Here is a 24111-nt window from a genome sequence, read left to right on the forward strand (position 1 = left end):
GGTATCTACCTACCGATCCACACAGCATTACAACCCAGAAGACAAGCATCCGTCCCGGTGTCCTTAATTTCTTTGGAACGGGCCCTATTCGACTGCTAATTTGATAAGTTTTAACCAATCGTTCTTCACGAATGTCCTATTCATTGTTACAATTTTTGTAATTTACGTAAGTGCCAAACTTTACTAGTAGTAGTAGCCGAAACTTCAAAACCGCCAACAGCAATATAATCCTCGCATCTTCTTCCAAGTGGTCGTTGCTCAAAAGGTTATCTGGTACACACTGTAGGGGCCCATGCATTCCATTTCTCTTCCATCCTAGCCAAGTGCCCGGCCCACCGTGGCCTCCTAGATACCACCATCGTAACAATACAGGATGACCTGCATAAATCAGGACGAAGTTCCCCGTTACGTAGTATCTGTCACAAATTTCTAACTTATCTACTTTGTCCATGCAAGGTCAAAATATTTGCCTCTTTATTCTAATTCCAAATCTCAGCTCTCATTTCCATAACGACGTTTTCATTCCATTTTTACAATTAAAATAATTCAAACTGCAAGTGGATAGACTTGATAACTGATCAAGGTCCATAATAAAAATTACAAAGGGCTTAGGTGCATCCGAAAACGCTAGAGAAGACCAATTTACACTTTCGCTGACCGCCATTTGCTTGGCCTTGGTTAGTTTGTATCATTCTTCCATCAAAAGGCAAGAGACATACGCATTGGCGACTCCATCAAACATTGCCCTACCATAAAGAGACCGACAGCAACTCAGCTGTTTAAGAAATTATAACCAATCAGAAGTTTTGTTACAATTTTCACAACTAATATTTTAGATCTCGAAAATAACAACGAGATATGTACCATACGAAGCGGGAAAAATAATAAATTCGATTCAAAAACCACAAGAAACAGCCTGAAATATACGAATTGAGCGACCAATAGTACACGAGACAATAATATTGGAACAGATTTAAAATAACAGGTTTTCCGGTGCAGATGGTAGGCACCGGTATCAGTACAATGGAGTTGAGCGATGGTTTCTGTAATGATCTACTCTATGAACAAGCTGTCCTGCAGCGGTTAGACTATTCGTAGATTATACATTATGCAGCATATTCAGCAGTAAGGAGAAGAGAACACACTCGGTGTATGTGAGAGACCAAGTTCCACACCCACAAAAAACTGGCAACATTCTAGATTTGAGGTTTTCACTGCGGTGGGTACGAAGATGGCTGTCTTCTGAGTTGATGTGCCGGTAGAAGTTCAACGTTTCAGAGGTCATTGCTGCCTGATGATGGAGGCAGCAAGGGCCTCTGAAGCGACGGCAAACGCCTATCTGTCTACACGGAGCTAGAACCCAGAAGACAGACTGCAATTCTTCTCATCCGAAATGTGTGTAAAATTAATGGTTTCCGACAGCCAAATAGCCCAATAAAAAATTTATTTACAAAACCCAAGGTATCGTTTCGAGAAAGAGAATGCACCCAATCACCTTCCACACAAAATTAATTGCGGACTTACGTACCGGGCCTGAGTTTCATTTGGAGGGGCGTTTTAAAAAATGAGACAGAAATACGCCTCTTAAAATCACGAATGAAATACTTTCTTACAGACTGCCAAGACATTTTATTGCCAAATAATATAATAAAAAGATATTTCCACTTTTATTGCATTCCTTCGTGTGTCGGGAATGGTTAACCTGTAACCCTTCCTAAAGCCTCTGTGCTGAGCAGGTTTTGATGTGACAATAGCAATTTAGACCTTTATGCTAGGTTTATCTAGGAAGTATGTAACTGGTTACGATGACCTGACAATCCCCATGATGACGGATGTATCAAACATCTCTGAAACGTCGGTAAACTTTAACATTCTTGTGGCAGATCTTTACAAATTTTAAAATGACACAGGTTTCTATGATATATCTTATATACAGCCTATAGATAGGCAGAGTTTAAATATTCCTAACAAAATCTCAATGCGACATTTGAAACCGAAGCATGACAACTACGCAAGTCATGTTTATAACGCGATGATGAATTAAATATAGAATAACTCGTCACTTCAAATGCCCATGTGGTATCTTGGACGTTTAAATGGTGAAAGTGATGAATTAGTTTTAATCTCTGTGAATGCTTTAGGTCTAATGGCGAGGTACTCTAACAGAGCTGTTACAGCTCCCTGCACTCCATCCTCACGTGATGCTCAACCGATTCAAAGAACCAATTACGTCATACAGAAAAGATATGGAGAATGAACCCCCCACCCCCACCCCCCCACCCCGGGCCATTGCAGCAGGACGGAAGAAGAACAGGCAACTTAAGTCCCATTGGCTACTGAAGAATAAACTTATATTTAATTGTAATTTCGTAATGTACACGGGGCAAATAATAAAATGGCGCACTACGTCCTCCGAAATAGAAAGCTCCCAAGCTCAACAAACGTAAATATAACATGAGAAAATATATTAAAATTTAGAACCTCAGAAATATCGCGATTAAAAATATATAAATATATTTTCTTCACAGTTATATGGTGGTTTGTGATATTCTACATCAGATCAAAGTATAAAAAGGGTTAACGAAGTTTTAATGCGGCAAATCTCATGCAAATAATATAAAGGCCCATTATATGGTTATACTGTCGAGCGAGTAACGTAAAAAAAACGTGGTATAACATTCACAGATGCAACAACCCCAATAAACATTAACTGACCCTCAAGCATTGAAAGATAAAAGCTCAAAGTTTGTTGTCATAACATTTATCTTATGCGATTTTAGGCGTAAGCATATCTGAACTATTTAAGTTCCTTGTATCCTAAAAGAAGCGGGACTGAGGAAAAACACTAGGAAAAACGGGATTAATGTGTCAATAGACCTGTGGTATTAGTGCGGAATTGGTAAGGATATAAGACAATAATATATTAGACCTTTAACGAATGATCTTCCTGAAGATGGACTCACACCGTTGAGTTTTCAGGGTACCAAGTAACTTACCTGGTAGGTTGGCCTTATCTTCCTCTTATATTTAAGTGGTAATCCTTTATCCGATCTACTGACTTCACATTTGCATATTTATTTCTGATAAACGTCATTCTGACACAATAAAAATTGCATTACAAAAGTTTAAATAATTCAGAAAACATGATAGCCTAATTACTTTGTTTAAATGGCAATTATAACTGGCCTATGTAGTAATCTTTGGTTTCACAAACGCTCATTTGCGAGGCAAGGATCGTATTTTAAACGTCAGTAAATTATCAGTCCCAAAAGTGTTACTAAAGAATACATATCCATCATGAGGAAATTAAAGGCGGGCATCTGCAATACCGACTGATAAGCAATCGCGTAACGTTTCATGTTTCGTCATAAGTACACAACAGTAGGCAAGAAACCTACAAATCTAATGCGCAATTGGCGCAAATGAGCAACGCCAAAGCGCATAATTACAAGCAATTAATACAGTGTCTTACCTTGTTTGTCACGATGATCCCTGGGCACATGGGGAAAAGCCAGGGACTGCTCGAAACATGGAGAATGACATTGGCAGGGAAATCACTGGCAAACGGTCGCAAATCCTGATTTTTTTTATAAAAATTGCGAATGCTGAGTTGCAAGTTGAAGACCGTCTGGCGTCGTGGAAGACACTGCATGGTAACATAACACTAAAGTACGTCATAGGCTGACAGAGAGATACAGGAGGAGGGGAGCAGTCCGCGACCTTCAGAAAAACAAATTCATCGCGAAAATCCCATTTCCGAGCAAAAACCACAGCTCAATATATCAAATACCCATAATTAATCCTGCTTTAAATAATAAGTGATTATAAATATTTACTATTTCGACTTATAAATTAATGAAAAAATTAATTTAAACTGCAAAAGTCGGGAATGTCGGAGGGGAGAGGGGTGGGTGTATGGGATGCTGTATGATCAACATGGCTGGCCTTGCAGCAGTACCAGCGCTCCTGGTGGGCTCCGCCCGAAACATATTCAGCAAACGACGAAGCACTCCTGAGGAAGGTGGGAGTGAGGGGGAAGGGGGCCGGCGATACAAAATGGCCGAATGCAGACTTCATGGCCAAGCGGCCTCGAAGTCCACGGATTCGGCCAATTTTTACGCGGACACATTCGGTATATTTTATATGTTAATGAAACAATTTCGTGAAACATGGTACCGCGAAACTGATAGATATCTAAAAGATTTGGGCCGAACTCGTTTTGACACCGACAGTTTTGTAAGTAGAAAGTTACGAAGATGCGGCGAAATTGTTATAAAATGTGAAGATTTTAAATAGCGTTGTACCTAAAGACATACAAAAATTACGAATGTTAAGAAATAATATAGGCCTTTCACGATTTGCAATAACAACCGCTGTTGATTTATAAGCTAACATGGTCATTTATCCCGTACGTAAGATTGGGTACGCTTGTTAGAATAACTTAGGTTTAGGCTGAATCTAAGAGAGAGAGAAAGGACAGTGGAAATTGCAATCATGAGGAGCTTCATAAATCCTACCCACACTTCATTCAATAACTGGGCATAAGGACGATGAAATCAAGAAGGATATGGACTTTAAGTAGCACGCACGGATATAAGAGACGGCAGTAATTTAAAAAAAAAGGAGTAACTCAATATTGTATTTGAAACCACAAACATAAAAACAATAAAACAAGACCTATTGGTTTCTAAAATTTGTTCAAAATTAAAAACGCAGACCTTGTTTCACTATTTAATTACGCCCTATAACTAAATCGTACACCCAAATCAAGAGATGAAGCAGGTTTTGTTCTAACAGTGGTGTGTGAAGATTAACAATAATGAGAAATGTTGTCTTCTGGGTTCTGATACCGTGTAGTCTTGTGTCATTACCAAAGTTTTGGGGGGGGGGATATTTCGTCTTCATCTTCAGGGTAGCTTCTACCTTGAAGACGACCAGGCAACACATTTTCATTGCCATGAAGACCTCAAATATCATAAGATTGCTAATGAATTTTTCGCAGTTCTTGTAGACTTCAGCCCACGTGCAATTAATCGGGGCCAATCACTATCATAATTTTGCCAGAATTATGCCAAATTATGAAAATTTGAAGGGAGAGTCATGCTAATTAGCCGCTGACCAAGAATCACCGAGTCTAATATTAAGGATGTCATCTTTATTAGCCTACAGTCTACTAAAATTACGCTCAGAACCTCAATAATATACGTATTAGTACAGACCTATCGAGAACTGAGTACCTCAGGGCGCAGATGATGCTGATGTCAGTATTCCGAGTCGCAACGTCGTAGGTAGATCTAAGGTTTCAGAGGAACACATTGCCTCCATCTCCAATACCAACGATAACTTATACTATGCTATTTCGTAGTCGTGTGCAAGTATTAATCGAGATTTCCTTATTAGAATTACTATTATATCCTGACGAAGAGAACTAATTTAATGTTTATTACTTATTTTCCTGTTCTGCTGTATCAAATGGCCATTTCTTATTCCTTGTCCGAAATCTGAACTGCTTCTGAGTAGCCTTCAATCACCAATTGCTTTGCGATCATCATCAAACAATAAATTACTACGAATAATTTATTTTAAAATTCACGCCGGCATCTAGAAACCCTTGCGATTCAGCAACGGCCAGCGACTAATGAATGACGATCCCTGGTAAGTCGCTCAGAGCATTTAAACAGAAGCACAACTTAACTAAAAAGCCTGCACAACAAAGAGGGCCTTGACCTTCTCAAGCTGTACCGGGAAAAAAAGTAACAGGCCAAACCTAACCTACAACAAATCATGTTCTAAAAATTTCTCGGGCAATCAGCTGTATTAATGTTGAGTCAGATACATCTGACTCAACATTAATACAGCTGATCGCCCAAGAAAAACTGTCATAATATTCATGGCCCATGAAAGGATTAAGCTTTATATTATTATTTAGTCGATAATTATAGAACAACGTTAATTATCCACGATATCATATCCTTACAAAACAAACAGGCCATATAGGCTCATAAATATTTCCTTACAAAGTCCTGTGAAACATCTAGTGGGCTAAATGAACTCGACACTAGTTAAATTAACAGTCGGTCCCGCCAACACGTCTTACACTGCTTCAGTGTAAATTCGTATTTAACAAGCAGTTCGTGTGCTTAACCCTTCGAAGCACGAAGATCGTCTAAATATTATTTATGAATTCAGTCCGTACCGCGAAGAAAACACTACACCTCACCATTACGAAAATCAGCTGGTTAACCCTTTGAAGCCGAAGCTCGTCTTCATAATATTTACGAATCCAGACCGTACCGCGAAGAAAACACTACACCTCACCATTACGAAAATCAGCTGGTTAACCCTTTGAAGCCGAAGCTCGTCTTCATAATATTTACGAATTCAGACCGTACCGCGAAGAAAACACTTCACTTAACCATTAGAAGTCGAATCAGGCGCTAACACATAAGATTTAACAAAAGAACATCCCGGTCGAAGCCTTAATAATCACACCATAAAGGCGTATGGAGAAGATGAGGTAAAGGGACAGAACAGTGTCAACCTCGGCAGTAGTTCGAGCTGAGTGGTAAGCATGTTGCTCCAGCCACACCCCTGTAGACAGAGTCCCCCCCCCCCCCCCCCCCAGGATTGATGGGTCCCAGATCCGATGAAGATAAAAGTCCTTGCCCTTGTCAGGAATTCAACCTCTGCTGTCCAGTTATTAGCCTGTAACTTTCCTTACGGAGACATTCCGACTCTTCAACTGATTCGAGAAAACCTCGCATAATGTTCGTTTTCAAATACTTTCCATGCTACAAACGACATACGAGGTGTATTTCTTAAAACAGTCCTTTTCCTTAAGATAACTGTCTTCTGTGTTGTAACGTTGTGTAGACTGGTAGAAGGTTTATCCCTCATCTCTCTAATGACCGAGGCAGCATGTAACTGTGAAACGTTGGTAAACTTCTACCAGACGCTGCATTCCACAAGACAACCATATTTTTTTTTTCCGCCGAAGTGAGAAGCTCAAAACATACGCCCTTTTATTCCCTAAATTGATTTCCCGCCACTATCAGCGAAGTTTCTCCTGATAAACTCCGAAATGTAACTTCAACATCATCAGACAACTATAGATAGGTTCGGTGTACTTGGGAACCTAATTTAGGCCTACGCGTTACAAATTCAATGCCACACGAAGCAAATGTAATTCTCAATCTTCTGTAGTGTTTCTATCAGTCTTTAACGGCCTTCAAAATTAATCTAAACAATAATCAAGCACTTCAAATTTTACTGACAAATTTTAAAATCGCGTGGTGATAATGCTATGAATATTAAACAACAAACTTACACCTCATTTCAAATTTGATCGTCTATTTGAAATCGTGAATTATGCGGTCGAACTTACAGACAAAACTTTAAATGGTGTCGGAGAAAACAAACAGCTAAGGACATATATGAAAAAGCTATGCTAGTACGACGTCTGAATACAGAAACCTTAACGAAGTTTCATTCCTCAATAACAAACATTTTAAAATATCAAGTCTATATTAACATTGCTCGGACGATTTGTCGTTCAGGTGCGATACCTGAAGACAAATATCTTCTGACATACTGTGCCGTGTAGTTGGGTAGAAGTTTAGCGACGTTTCAGAGATGAAATCATTATGGAGGCAGTCAATAAAAATCTAAGCAGACTACACGGCGCAACATCCCATGAGAAAGTCGTCTTCACACAAACAACAGTAAGAATCTGAAATCTCATAATTATCCTTTTAAAATATATTTAAAGAGCAAAACACAACTATCAGCTTCTGTATCTCTAAAACGACTTTAATCCTGCAACTGTAAAGGCTTAAAGAACCACTGCTTCATTTCAGTACCGCAGCAAAAGGAACATAACCTTTATCAATACTGCAATCTGAGACAGCGCATTACAGCGTACCGGAATGCGAGAAGCAAGTGTTAGATACGTGAAGATATTCCTGGGTATGCCTTTAAGAATGAAGAAATCCGTCTCCTTAACGCCTCGAGTGTCTTTTACTTTAAAAAGCAGATTCCATCCTTTCTCCGTGAATGATTCAGATTCTGAAAATGCAAAAGCTGAGTCCCGTTAAACCTTCATTCCACTTCAACGACATATTTAAAATCGTTTAGGAGCACACGAGGAGAAGACCCAACTTTTACAAAGGATTGGAATGTACAAACAGATCTTTAAATTATGTAGCTACAGAACGGTGAACAAACAGTTCACCCTCTTAAGCCGAATGAGAGAGAGGGAGAGAGAGAAGGAGAAGTACAGGGCACTCAGAGACACTCCATTTAGCGGGAAGAAACGTCAATTTACGTCTATAAAGGTTCCCAGGCAATGCCCGCTTGTCTTAGTGGTAAAAATAGACTCAAGACAAGGTCAGGCGTTCGGAAATGGTGAAGGTAAAAAGATAATTTGTGGAAGGGTCTTTCTTGTTGAAATACATTTTGAATTTTGTTATTACCCTTAGCAGGGCAGCATTTGGTGAGAATCTTATGTACCAAGGAGAGCAACTACTTTAGGGCGAAATTTTAATACTAAAATTGGGAGGGCTGCGTGAGAGTTAAGATATTTATAAATTATGTTGTTACCTCAAATAAAACAAAACGCATCGCCATTACTAAGAACAGTAGGAAGATGTTATTTTAGGGAAAATGCTCCCCGTTTACTCTGAGAAACATACGAAACCCAGAAATATGCTCTGTGCGCAAAGCTCAGAGTTTCTGATTGCGTAGACCTACCACTGGGTTTTAGAGGGTTAAGAATTATTAACAGCAGGCTACAACAAAGTCCTCAGGAGGTAAGCCTACTCTCTTCTAACGAAAAGATTAACGGTAACCCGACTTGCAAGCAAACAATTTAATATCCCAACGAATTAACTAACGTTCTCTTGGAATAGAGAACAAAATCACGGATTACAATCTTGAATTCCATTCACAATTTCCTAGAGATCCTAAACTTGTACGAAGCCGAAACAAACTGGAAAGACACTTACTCTCTCAGGGATTGGGAAGGAGGTAGGCCTGTCTTTAAATAGATCAGCCAGAGGGCAACAGAAACACAAACACCATTAAGCCTATTAACTATTAACACATTTATACGCCTTTATTCCTCAATGCATTATTGCCGTATTTACCGAACCGATCGCTTAGATGCATGTTTTAAATTATACTTTTCTGATGACATAAATCACATGAAAAATGTGACTAAAACCAACATATGCTTGCTAAATAATTAAAAATACTGAAAATATAATCAAAACTAAATCGCCTGTAACCTCAGCTCCTTTTGGAATCTGTAGTAAAATCCGAAAATGTCAGCGAACCTACTCAAAGGATTGTAATCAGAAGGTAGTTCTTTACAACGTGTCGCTTTACAAGAAAAATTAACACCGACAAATATTTAAAACGGTACCAATTCCGAGCAGGCATTCGCCACTAACATGTCGTCTTATATTTATAAGATTTACGAAACCTATCACATATATATTTCTGGTGAATTCTGAGTTCTCTACCAACAAAAAGAAAACAACAAAGGATTTGCAATACACTCATTGACTTGTCCGTTTCGTAACATTACAGATCCCGAAAATGTAAGAAAGTCGAAATCAACCGAAGCTGGCGCCTGACACCTCCACTTCATTTCGAATCTGTATTAAGAATGGTTTAAGGTCACTGAACCTACCTATACCAAGGACATGAATCTGGAGGAGACAGCTCTTTAAATTGTGTCGCTTGAAAAAATAAACAGCGTTAAGCAATGAAGACAGCTGGTAGAACGGCGTATACAGCCACTCCTCACCAAAGTATCGCCTAAAACCAGGCCTACACGTTAAAGTCATAACGTTTAAATTCCTTCTCAGTTGATTAAATAAAGCCTCTTAACTTGCCCCGATTATGTGGTGTCGAAAAACAGAATAGCTTATGAAATGGAAACGATGCGGTGTATTCCAATGCATTCTTAAAAGAAATTAGGTAAACCCCAGTTACGATAACCGGTGTCTATGTTAGGATTTGAATTCCGAACCTTCCGGATTTGAAGCAGGGGTGGTTACAATTTATAGGCGACAAATCTCAGATTCTCACGTCGATTGAAGTTTGTCTGCTAGGCTATGACTCTGTGTAGTCTTGTAGACGATTACCAACGTTCCACCAAAACGTCGGTAACTACCTACAAAACCACAATCGACACAGAATCTTTAACCCTTTGGAGTCGAAATTCGTCTAAGTAACATTAAAAAAATTAAGTCCGCACCTCAAAGGGAAGAACACGTCACCATTACGAATATCAATTGGCTGAGGACTGAATTCAGAGTGGTAAAGCAGGCAGAACGTGAACATAATTTCGTTCCCTCTTTCCTGAAAGAATCGAATTCAGAAAATGTGTTTAATTACCTGTCTGTATTATGAATCGTAAGTTCACCGAACCTGTAATCTGAAGTCGACTCTTTAAACACCGTTAACACTGAATACAGACTTGAACACTACTACTCATAGGATTCAACAAAACACATAAAAATAGCAAATTACGCACTTTTTTAATAACTTCAATCTCAAGAATATATCCGAAACGAATTTTCCAGCAACCTTTAGACAGACCTACTAAAAAAATTCAGGGTTAATTCTTTAAATTGTGTCGCTCCATAAAAATAAACACAAGAGTATTTGAGTTTCTCATGGCGGTAAGTCTGAAGATTTCTATCTTCTGGGTTGTAGCGCCGTGTAGTCTGGTAGATGTTTACCAACGTTTCAGATGTCCTTGCTGCCTCCATTATCAGGGCGATGATGGAGGCAGCAAGGACCTCCGAAAACTCCGGTAAACTTCTACCAGACTACAAGGCGTTGAAAAATAGAAGACAGCCATTGTTCTAAACAAACAAATGTTTGCTGTTTATAAAAAACAGTAAATTATGGATGCAAATGTGAGCACTGACACGTGAAAATACATTATGGAAGGTTAGAACGCATTTGTTTTTCAAAAATAGAAGTAACATCTGTTGGGAGCTAGTCACACGAACTGAATCAATTTTACAAACCGCAACATTCTAGCACATATGAGTAGTTATATACTGATGTCAAAGATTTAATTTCAGGAAGAATTTATGTCTTGGGATATCAATTCAAACAAAAGTTACAGGTCAAAAGTAGCACGTGACATGGATACGGCTTATTAATGCTGGCCCGTTTAAAGTCAAGGCTTTCTCAGACTCAATATTTTGATGAAAACATTTATACATTTTGCCGGTCCTGAATTTTCTTTGGATTCTATGATTAACTCGCAAATCCCCCTCTCTAAATACGTCTCCGTTTTTGCACATTATATAGACACGTGTAATACACAGGTATGAGAACAAGATATTGGTCAATTTACATGAACAAGTCTTGTGAAAATTAATTCCGCTAAACAAAATGCCATCTCCTGTCCTTGGCACCGCTGAACACAGATCTGTTACCACACATTTTAACATCAGCAGTCTAGCAGAATTACGAACGAAAACTTGTCAAACTGAAGTGTACAATGTTTCAGTTACAAATCACTCACTTTAAAACTAGCCTACTTGAAACCGCCTAAGATTCGAGAAATTCTGTGACTACACACGATTAGAAGAGAATAATAAAATACAGCGTTAATATATGAAGTACTATGTTACATATTATATTAAAAAATATAAACGTATCTTTACTGAGACTTTAAGTTATATTACAGGGTACAGAGAAAAGGGCGTCGCATTAAAATCACTCAAGGAGTTTGAATACAATGATGATGATTAAAACTTGTTACTATTACATGTGCAGAATTAGGCGAAGCGAAAGGAAATTTTAAGAAAAGTGTCCCTAGAAGGAAGGAATATATTTTACTGTTAAAACTATTAAGACCTTTCAATGAAACTCAATATTTCGTAAAAATTCAAGAGTAAAGTAAGCCTATAAATTATTGTGTTTCATACCCCACGTTCAGTATAAAACATGCTAAGCCCTCCCTTTATATCTACTGTCTTGTTTCAGCCGACTTTACAATGTTCTTGCTAACAGATCTGAATTACTTATTTTTAATTAATGTAACTTCCAAATTCTGTACTTTTAAGAAACTATCACTTACTGGGCCCCCATTCACATTATATCCTAGTTCAAGTTCAAATGTAACAACACTTGTGTATCAATTTAGAACTGACCTACCCACAGCATGTTTAAAAACCTTACAGGTTCCATAATATGTTAGTTAATATAGGTTTACTAAGGGTTTACATGCCACAAATAAACCTCAGGCTGTCTGATATAATCTTTTATGATAGTTAATTTGTTACGACACATGAAATGGGCACAACATGTATTTCAAAGCTCCTAATTAGTAAGTCTGAAGAACTGTTACACACTGACTGTGAGGTGGTCACCAAAGCCACCCCAGAGCTGAAACTTTTCTTAGGACAAATTACTTGTTGCTGTGTACCTTCCAGCTGTAACATAACGTCCGCCTCAGCTCTTGCCGTCACCTCACTACTGTTGGCTTCTGCATCTAGCCACTCACTCTCACTTATGGGGGGCACAAGATGGGGGAGCCCGGGGCCACCGCGCAGGGGGGGCTCAAAATTACAACGCCATTATCCTCACCCGCAGAACCAGCATTTCATTATTTTGCGAAGGACATTTGTCTTCAACAACCGCCGAACTTATAACTCTAGTCAGGGTAAAATTTCTATTTTTCAAATCACGAAGCAGTTTATCGTTTGAAACAACTGGGCCTACCTCAAGATTGATTGTGTAATAGGCTATTTAATAGAATCAGCAAATATATGAACACAAAAGACAATAGAGTAGCTTTGGAAACACGTAGATACTGTCTTTTATGAGGTACATACTTTAATTCCATTTAAACTTCAAAAAAGGAACGCTGAACGTATACAATCAGACGGGTTACGTAAAAGGCGTTTCGCTTAATTAATATGCAGGAGCACGTACTTGAAAATTCAGGTCCTACAAATTATTGGTTAAACCTTAACAATGTCTCTTTAACTGTATCCGTTGCGCACCTGGCTTTAACCAGCGTCATAATCGCAATCTGTGAATTTAGAAGGACTGAGGAAGAACTGATAGTGAGTTATTATCCGAGTAGCCTATATGGCTGGAGGGACTCAAAACGTCCACAAAAATTCTCATACAAGATAACTCGTCTAAGTTCTAAGATTTAAACCGGAGACCTCCCGAATACGAAAAATGAATACGAAGTAGTACATCGATGTTCGGTACTAATGTATGAGAAAGTGATATCTAAATTAGCTTATCAAAGAAAGCTGTCACATGGACTAGTGACATTCTCATATTTGAAAAAAAAAAAAAAAAAAAAGTATAATGAAACGGGTAAATTCAGATTTTCCGGTAAATATTCCAGAAGATTCGGTCTAACATTTGAAGATCGCCGTCTTCTGGGTTGTTGCGCAGTGCAGTCTGGTGCAAGTTTACCGACGTTTCAGTGGTCCTTGCTGCCTCCATCACCAGGGCGATCGTCCTGATGGCAAGAGCCTAGAAGGCAGCCATCTTCATAATTGCAGCGATGAGAATTTTAAACTTGAAGGTCTAACTTTTGCTTTTTTCCACCGGACATAAACCCTGACCGGACACAAATGCAATAAAACTTGCAGTAATATAATCAGATCAGGTGTATTAAGGTGTTACTTGTTCGCATCTGTAATTTATGAGCGCTGCCTTACCTATTTAGTAATAAAAAGGATTACAAATAACATTATTAAAGATTTACTGCAGCCTTGACACCAGATTAGTGTGTCCTAAGGGCCGTGCTTTGAACATCCTTGCTCTACGATAATACCGTGATAATACGCCACATCAAAACGTTCGCCCCCTCCTGAGTCCTAAACTACCCACCATTCATGATCATCTTCTCATGTCATTCAATGTTCTACAACCTTCGTTTCTCCTAAAAATAGAACAGAATAGAATAGAATAAAAATAGAATCTAAAAATCGATCCTTACGCAAACATCTTAAAGAAAAACGTAAATAAGTGTTTCAAACGTTCTGTCTTCACCCAGTCACAAAGGGTTGGCGGAAGAACAAATCCCCAGACGACGACACTGAACTGAAACTTATTAGCTGTTATTTAAAAAAAATATAATATTTTTAACGTTATTATACGACACGTCGATAAAATATCTTTAGACACTGCGATAAATACGTCTTTAATTAACATTCGTTATCCTGATTCCAGAATTAAGTGTATAGTACATGCTTCAGCAAGATTTCTTTCGCCGTATTTTATTTCCAGACAAACAAAGAAAAAAAATACAGTAACAAAAACGTAATTATCACGATAATACCTGGTCAGATGTTTAATGCTGTCTTTGAATAGGATACAGAGTAGGGCACATACAGAAACACGCCTGAGTAAGCCAATAATCAAGATTTAAGGGGTGTTAAAAATACAAGCCAGTTCGAAGTTTACTTTTACATTGACACTTGGGATTAAGTGTCTCTCTCGCATCCACTCTGATTCATAAAAATTCTCCGACTCTCACACACACACACACAGATTCGGTAATTCACAGTTCCTTTAGAACCATAAAAAATAATGCATATTTTTAACGTATTATATAAGTGCAAATATCATTTTTTTGGATATTTTATCATCTCCCCCGTATTTTTCGGTCATAACTTTCTAAAATGCAATGTATAAGCATTAATATCGAAAACACACCATCTCGAGTGGTAAACGCCTTCTTGAAAGCTGTAGTACCTTTCAAATTTGTTACTTTTTAAGCCTTGTATCTGAATGCAGCCTGCAGGTTAATTAAATAATTTTTTAACTATGCTTTCGTTGGTAGATTTAACTTATGTTTATAGGATATAGTACGGCACTGTCCGTCCATGCACGTTCTTCTGCAGATTAGTCAGATCGAGAGTTAGCCAGCAACTACAGTAATTAACTCGTTTGTCCAGGGAAATGGTTGACTCGTTCTTCACTAGCTGTATCGCGTTCTGTTATCTTTTGCACGCTACATACGAATGTTTGAAAATCAGAAATAAAACTGGGGTATTTAAATTCACATCCGGATCTCTTTAACTCGTTAATGAGGGGAAAAGATCTGATATTTAAAAGATCAGTTCCTTATCACTTATTCTGAAAAGAAAACTAAGCCCGATTAAGCGAATATCTTTTCATTGCAGAGTTTGTTGTAAATCAGCAACTTTTACATTATAAATAAACCAATCCTTTAAAGTTTAGTGGTAACTATACATCCCACCTTCTTCAAGACTCAATCAAGTCCACATATAAGTAAGATTCTCAGTGTAAACAAGGATTATTTCCTTAAACGGCTTTTAGTAATGGTGAAGTGTGGTGTTTTATTTACGGTATGGACTAGATTATCAAATATTATTTACGTGATCGTGGGATTTGAAGGGGTAAAGACGTTTTTGTTAAATAATTTCAAAATTTTGGATAACAGCAAGCTAATAATTAGCTCGTTTCACAATAACCTTGCCCACTGTTGGGTTTGGAGATGCTGAACCTTCGAGTTTTGTTGTCATAGAGTTAAGACGCAGTTCCTGGGCCTACTATCATAAAATCACCCCATTATGAGATTATTTAACCAGCAAACACAAAAAGTGGCAAAACGAATATGCCAGTATGAAAGAAATTTTCCATACAGATTTTGTAAAACACTAATTCGCGCATGGCTGACGGAAATGAAGCAACCGAATTCCTTCATGACTGTATTTTTCAGCGTACATTTTGATATGTGAACTTTGGAATGCAGTGGGACGTATTACAGGAAACATAATTCACAAACAATACAGGGAGTTGCCAAACAAATCACGTCAGCACAGAGTGGGCAGAAGAAATAACTACAGTAACACAGAAATACAGACCCGAATAACAATGTTTCTAGAGACTGAAAAATAATTAATAAAATAATTAAATAACTAAGCAGGGCGCATAGCAAGGAGTTTCGTAAAGTACTCGTGACACGTTCTATTATTAAAACATTTCAATCTATGTGATAAGTCTTTAAGAAACTATAATTTATATAACTGCAATTTTCTATGCACACTTTCAAGTACAGATTCCGAATTCGAGAAATATCATTGCGATATACCGTACATTCACCAACTGCACCCTATCCTGAGCCAGAAAAATCCAGTTCACTTCCTATTTCGTTAAGATCTACTTTAATATCATACGTCCATCGTTGCTTACATCTTTCAAATGGTCTCTACTCTTCAGATTTTCCGAATACGATTGTTTAAGTACACCTCGTCTCCCCCTGCGTGGTACACATCTCTCTCGTAAGTTCCAATTGCCTACTCTCAGAACTCTATGCTTAATTAGCAAATAATCATAATTTTAATTTTTTCTATCTCACGCGCGCCACTAGCTACACATTTAGGAATTTGATTGTTTACATCACAAACATGTGATCCTAGATAGTCTCTGATTTTTTTAGGGACAATTCTGGGTTGGATGTGGAATGAGTCTTCTACACTTCCGATGCTAATAGTAAGCCTACAGTTGATTTGTGAATTACATAATATATTGCAACTTTTTGCTACAACATTTTTCTACCATACGTTCCCAAAATAAAAACAAACTACCTACATTACTTGAATAACTTACGCAAAGTTGACCATGAGAAACCCGTTTAACATATTTTTATTTCGTATTTTCCATGCGGCAGCTGTCCATTCGATAGTCTATAAATATGTTGTTTTCTTACGAAACACGTAAAACATTTAACGCAAATACTGAAAACTGTGATTTTTAAATAAATAATCTTTCCACGGATTTCATTAACCAACTGACTTGTTAATTTCCCTTATGGAAAATCATCACTTACTACGTTATTCACCACGAAAGTCGGCACCGCCATCTTGTTTGCTGAACTTATGTCGCCATGAAAATAAAATGGCTGTGCTACCAGCTCAAGTTCATCCAATCACAACATACAAACTAAACACTAATGCAACTATTTAGATACTTGAAAAATAGCAAGGCCTGTTTCATGTTAGTTTCATGAAAAAACAAAGCGAGACAATTTAAGTGAACCGGAATATCGTATTTTGCGGAAGACGAGCCCGACGAATGTAATGAGACCGCCAACAGAAGCAGACATTTCTCTCTTCGCCACTACATCCAGGGCACATCTGGTGTCCACCCAGTATTATACTCAACGGACACCGGGAAGAATCCCTAAGCCGAAATTGACCATTCACTTCCCTCTAGGACCAAAATTAATAAAGTATGAATTTTTACCTCCATTCGCCAAAGCGTCTTCATGGCGTGATGCTCAACTTTCAAGACAATTTCTTACATGAAAGGTCTAACGAATTTTCTGGAACACGATGTCCTAATTTTAAATAGTTAAGTTGAAATTTCCTGGCCGATTACATGTAACTAATTCCGATGCAAAATAATATTTTTTTATAAAATCCCTCTCAGAATTTAAACGTTCGCGGATGCAGATGTAAAACGTGGTTACTTCTTAGGAAACAAGGCCTAGCTCAAAGTGTTTTACAATACAAGTGTATTTATTTCTATTCTATAATTTTAACTCTCGGAAGCTCAGATTCCTCTATGACAACTAGAACTCCTTTCGCATATCGTCTAAGTATAATTTAGGTAACTAAAAATACGTTAAATGAACCTGAAATTTCAACACCGTTAATACCAAATCTCTCCATTTGACACTGGGTATCCCGAAAAAGTTCCAGCCACTTTGCATCGTCTCTCAGATCCGTCTTAATATTATCCTTCTATTGTTTCAATACTCCAAGGTGAAGATTTATTCACCAAAATCACGTACGCATTACTGGTCACACCATCCTAGTCCCTGCCACAGCCTCTTTAATTTCACTAGCCTAACAATAGGCCTGCCACGTGGTCTGTATAAATCACAAAGTTCCTGGGCAAGCCTACCTATTACTCTGGACGTCAGACTTCAATTTTCTTATGTACAAATACTTTTATTAAAAACTTTGTTTTCAGACATATATACTGGTAATTCACGTTATGCCCTCACAGCAAGAAACCACGATTCATACCCATACAAGCAAGGGGAAAATTATCAATATTATCCCTTGTAAAGTACCTATGCCCTGATAATTACTATTTCGGAAATCAGACGGATTAATAAGAGTTTAACCCTCTGAATTTAAGAATTTAAGAATTCAGTCCGAACGTTAATAAACCTTCGTGTTCCATAAAAAAGTGGGCTATTCTTTGACAAGCCGACTTTTCAAATAATTTACTGTACCAGAGAGTGCGCGAGTCAGTCGGACCGCAAAGAAAACACCACACTTCACTATTACAAAGATCAAGTGGTTAACGCTGTTTAAGGAAATAATCGCTGTTAACAGCGAGAACCACACGAAACCCAGACGTAACAAAATGAAGAGGTATTTTATACACTGCTTAAGTAGGTGGAAAATATAATTACCGATGCATTTAACTGGTTAAATAAATAACAACAAGCATTTTTACACTTAAAATTATTCATTGTCAGGACTTTTTCCATCGTCTGTTCCTTAAAACCACGACGTTTCGGAGGCTAGATCTGTCTCCGTCTTCAGGTGAGAGGTACTTACTCTGTTGGGTCCCTTAAAGAACAGACGATGGAAAAAGTCCTGACAATGAATAATTTTAAGTGTAAACTACTGCGGGTAAGCTACTTGCATCTGGAACATTCACAATACGAGTCTAAAATATGAAGACTATTCTGCTTGAAGATTCCATTATCTCCGCCTTCAATATCCCTGCCATTCACTCAAACATCCTCCAATTATACATAACCTACTTAGTTGACAAATCGTCGTTAAAAAAAACCAGGACACGAGTAACGAAAAATCCTCATACGTTTCTCAAGCCATTGAATATGAGAATGCCAGGAAGTTTGTGGCCAACAAATGAGCGTATTGCAAAACCAGGATCATTATCATCAGCGGACCCAAGTCGTTAAAACTGTAGCCACAGTGAAACACCGTAAATTATCAGCGATAGGTTTTCAGTGTCCGTAATTTTAGCGTTAAAACGACGAAATATTACGGCCATATTCCGTAACGCCATAGATACGCAGCCTTGTGGAAATTCTTACACTGCTTTATAGTGAAGACTGTCTTCAAATCCAGGGCGCAGGATTTTCTTTTAAGATGACATCCTGCTTGAAAAATACGATCCCACTACACGCTACAACAGAACATAGCCGTTTCTGAAACGGGAGAGGTCTTACCCTCGAAAATAAAAAAGGACGATCCTATCCTGACCGCCATTTTGTTGTCACACACACTTTTTCCCCCCAAAGTTGTGCATTCAGTAATCTTCACAATTAAAATTACAGGCCTACCTTGATTCATTACATACATCTCCCTATAACAATCAGCCAGGGTCCAATGATGGAGACAAGCTTTTTCTGACGGAAACAGAGCCAGTTTGCGAAACGTCGTGGTTTCTTCTTTTAAACAAAGGCGATGGAAAAAGTCCAGACAGCACATAATTTTAAGTGTAATCCACCATCGTCAGAACCCTTTAAAATTGAATGCGTAAGATCTATTTTAATAATGACCTTACACCTAACCTTACTTTTGAAGTGTTCTCTTTTCGTTTTAACGATATTGGGCTGGGTCTACGAACTGTGAAATGTTTATAATTTTTAGAAAGATTCCACGCAGTAGTTTTCCATAAAACTTTCATGAGTTCCATGCAAAATAAACAAGGAATGAGTTGTGTAATAGGGTCAAATAGCAAATTGCTCCCCATACTTAAATAACTCGCCATGAAGACACACATATGGCAGGCGGAAGTAAATTTCAACGTCACTGACTATTAATCTTGTAGGTGAGCACTAAGCATCAGGTACTGGAAAAGGTCCCTCGGCCCCCATAGGTTTTGCACCTCCCGGGAAATAAACCCCGACTGTCCAAGTACTTTACTGATTTAAGGCTTCGACCGGGATGTTCTTATGTTATGTGGTACCGCCTGATTCGACTTCTAATGGTTAAGTGAAGTGTTTTCTTCGCGGTACGGTCTGGATTCGTAAATAATATGAAGACGAGCTTCGACTTCAAAGGGTTAACCAGCTGATTTTCGTAATGGTGAGGTGTAGTGTTTTCTTCGCGGTACGGACTGAATTCATAAATAATATTCAGACGATCTTCGGCTTCAAAGGGTTAACTAACTCACAGCCAAAATCACGAACATCAGAACTGAACTGATTACGTATTCCACTATCCTCGTAGGATAAGATGAGTACAGTTGAACAATTAAATCGCAGATTATAATCTCGTTTGGGAGCAAAAGTGTTTGTCCTTCTACATTTTCCTGTAAGCGTAGCGGCCTTACGATGGTCTTATCCCCCATACAGGGAGTATTACAATTAATATAAATAGGGATTTTGCAAATTTCTTTCGCCAGACGAGACCCTGGCCAGATGTCCTTCAGTTTCCATACGAGGTCTATCAAAATAAAGTACGACCCTGTACCGCGACTAGAATCTCCTGGCTCGTCGTTAAAAATTACTACTAATTAACGCTCGAAAACCAAGAGGTAACTATATGTACCACCAGATTTAATGGTCACTAACGCTGCATTTTGTATTAATAGGTTTTACAGGACTCAAACTGTAAAAAGCGATTATTTCCTCAAACGGCGTTAAGCAACTGATCTTTGTAATGCTGAAGTGTTGTCTTATATTTGGGTACGAACATAATTAATGAATATTTATTTGAGGAGCTTCTGATTTAAAGAATAAATGTAAAGCACTCAACACAGCAACGTAAAAACATCGTAATTTACTAACGAATCATAACCAAGCGACAAACTCCACTGTGTTCACACGACGACTCAAAACGTTACGTTGCCTTTGTACAAATAACGCTGTACGACCTTGCAAATGAAATCCGAGAGAAACAGAATGCCAGTCACTCAGGTCAAAGAGTACCTTGTTTCCCACTGTCAGTCACATTTGATAACAATACCATGCGAGATTCAGACGTAAGAACACGTAGGCTACACGACACTCGACATAATTTCTGGAATTAATCTGGCGTAGAATATTCGTTCATCCCAGGCCTTGTGTCAGGTTTCGAATCACGCTGGTTTTATACAGCGAGCAGTTGTACCCCCCCCCCCCCACGGTTAAATCCACAACCTGGAGAAACACCCATTATCAGCAGTCCGCGACCCTCCATATCTACAGGTCATCGTTATCCCCTCACCCTAAAATAGAAGAAGCCACTCGGACAGACCTAAGCGTAGACAACTTTAAAATGGATCTTAAGGAAACAGGATCTGAGGGTGTGGATTGGATTAATCTGGTTTGGCATAAGAGCCAATGGCGATCTCTTGTGAAGACGGTAATAAACCTCTGGGTTCCATAAATGGCGGAAAATTAACTAAAAAACTAACAAACTATTAGCTTCTCAGCAAATTCTCTGCTCTAAGGAGTTAGTAAATTCCGTGTTTTCCAACGGCGATCACCCTGATAATGGAGGCAGTAGGCATCTCTGAAACGCCAGTCAATTTCTACGAGACTACACTCTTGTGCTGTATTTTATGCAACTGATCAAATGAAAATTGTTTTAAAGAGGGCGGCGTTTACGTCACGTATGGACTGGGTGTTACTACATTTGTCTCTCATTGTATTATAAGCACCTACACGCCGTGGTATAAAACAAGATGTCTGTAATTTTTGATGAGTTGTGGAAAAGGGGTATAAGTCAAAAATAGATCAAAATAAGGTACATACATAGCGAAAGGCTCAAGTTAAGACGAAGCTGTCTGTAACGCTGTGCACTTTCCATGCCATTACGTAATGACTTACGCAGTTAAACAGTGTACCACACAAAAGTAAGATTTAACGGCGGCGAACATGAAATGAACGCATAACACGGGGGGTCGCTGTCATCTGCGCGTTTCCCGGCATGTTTCATCTCCGAAAATTTTAACTCTTAAGTTTTAATTTTTATAAAGTTACTTCGGAATATTTAAAAAATTCAGCAGGCGAGATAAATGTGGAAATATTTTCCTCGATACGGGGAATATAAACCAACGATGTTGGAAAGGTTTGATTTTTTCTATTATTCTCAAAACTCCTTTGCATGATAATCTTTTCAATCCGAGACGAATGAGGGGGAGTACAAGAGGGCTATCGCTCCATGCATTCCTAATCTCGGCACAAGACTGAGACGTTTGCTCACGTCGTGGCTGCTTTATAACCCAGAGGAAATATACGTACTATATGTGAAGCTGACAGGGTTAGAGAGCTAATCTAGACCTAATTACGCAGTGATCCCTTCTTGCAGGGAATAGAAGCCATGTCTTCGGCCTCGTAAGAACTCAATACACGAAAACTAAAGCCGTGTATTCCGTTAGAACATTTAAAAAAACACGGAATAACATCCAACATAAAATCGATGTACCTGATAGATACACGAAGGAATAAAATAGCGCACCAACTGGCGAGGTCTTCATTTGGCTTCACTTCTGGAGAGGGAGGACACCGCCAGCAATCTCATCAGATGTGATATGTAGGCAACATATCACAGACCATATAAAGGCAACATTAGACACAGTCCTTTAATATGAATCATGTCGGTTACCAATGATGCTGATGTCACTGACGGCAGAGAATCCACGAGGTCATGAGCTGGCTCTTTAAGTCTCACGTGGTTCTACGGAAGGGTACAGTGGCACCCGCAGGACACATTCTCGTGCTTGGGGTTTGGCATGTGGTGCATAAATGAATGCCTAATGGGGACAGCGTGCCCGCTAGTCGTTTCTAAAGCTACTCGGCGAATTAACTACGTAAATGTATGGAGCACTAGTATTTCTTGTGCGAAGTCTGATAATTCGCTCAATTAGTCAAGAAATTACCAACCAATTATAGAAACACAGTTACAGTATTCAAGAAATATCTCGCTTTTATAGTACCCGAAAGTTCACTACCGTGTTCACAAAAGCTATATCCTGTGCCAGATGAATCAAAATCACTTCTCAATTACTTTCCCTAATCTGAATTCTGTTTCCGTCTTCTGGTTGAAAAGGAGGGAGAAGAGAAATATTCTGTCCGTTGGGCCCCTTGAGAGGCTGCGTCCTCTTCCCATTTTTCTATCTGAAGAGATAATCCATCTTCCGAAACGTTTTACTTTCTATAGCTTATAATTCAGACGGTGGACAAAGTCCAAAAGAACAACTTTATGTATTAGACATAACGCACCAGCGTCTGAAACCTTCAGACTTCAACGATATTCATTATGCTAACAGCTCGCTGTACGCGTTTGTACTACAAAACAAATTCAGAAAATTAAATACACAATCAATCATCGAATCCACAGAAAATTACAGAACTAATTGGAATTCCTGTGTTAATCAAATGCCTCCCTCACAAATCCTATTAAAGATTCTCCGATATCAATGAAATGGACGGATATTTTTGGGAGACCCTACAAACAATTGAACGCGACGGTAAGAGGAGAATATGGAACACTGATGATGATGATAACGGGGAAGTACAAAATATCTTAAAGATGTTAGCCCGCGTGCTGGACCTCTCAAACAGAAAGAACTGGTGGGCATTATACCGCGAAAATTGGTCATTACGTTTGTCGAAAGACTATCTCTTGGTTCGTTCAATGGCGCCTGGATGGTTGGATACCTGCATGGAACTAATTTATGTGGATCTAGTCCTTAAGCTATGATATTACACCACCATTTGCATAGAAGATCTGAGGAAAATCACGATGTACCCGATTCCAATCTGGAATTTACAGAATATGAAGCAAGTGTGTTAAAAACCACACTATGATGTTCGGTTTATTTGAAGGTTAATCATTTGTTCCTTCCAACGCAGTACGAAGTACTAAAATCTTGCTTAAAATTAAAACACACGTGTCTTAAATGGAGTACGCAAAGGGTTAAAGACAGCGCGGATTTGAAGAATGAAATCATGATTCATAGATATTTCGTATATCATACAACCTTGACGAAGTCGCCAATAATGCACAAATGAGTGAAGCACTTGAAACACTCCCCGCTGGTGTGGCGCACAATAGGGTTCCGAAAGATTATATAGCAAACCCTCGATTTAATTGACTAATACGGGGA

The 24111-nt window shown here is 38.5% G+C and overlaps 1 long non-coding RNA gene across 2 annotated transcripts in view; it reads right to left on the reverse strand.

Annotated features, from left to right (window-relative positions):
- The window catches only part of LOC110837340 (uncharacterized), an 87807-nt gene that overhangs the window by 51597 nt on the left and 12099 nt on the right, over positions 1–24111 (reverse strand). Inside the window, exon 1 of one of the 2 annotated variants that reach the window (XR_015537407.1) lies at positions 3473–3807. The exons of the other annotated variant lie outside the window; for it this stretch is intronic. This is a non-coding gene — a long non-coding RNA (uncharacterized LOC110837340). Of the gene's footprint in view, positions 1–3472; positions 3808–24111 lie in introns of those variants that run through there. 2 annotated transcript variants of the gene reach the window in all.

This window comes from Zootermopsis nevadensis, unplaced genomic scaffold (assembly GCF_977971745.1).
Source record: "Zootermopsis nevadensis isolate Lab colony 2312 unplaced genomic scaffold, Znev_1.0 Znev_ptg000028l, whole genome shotgun sequence".
Taxonomy (NCBI): Eukaryota; Metazoa; Arthropoda; class Insecta; order Blattodea; family Termopsidae; genus Zootermopsis; species Zootermopsis nevadensis.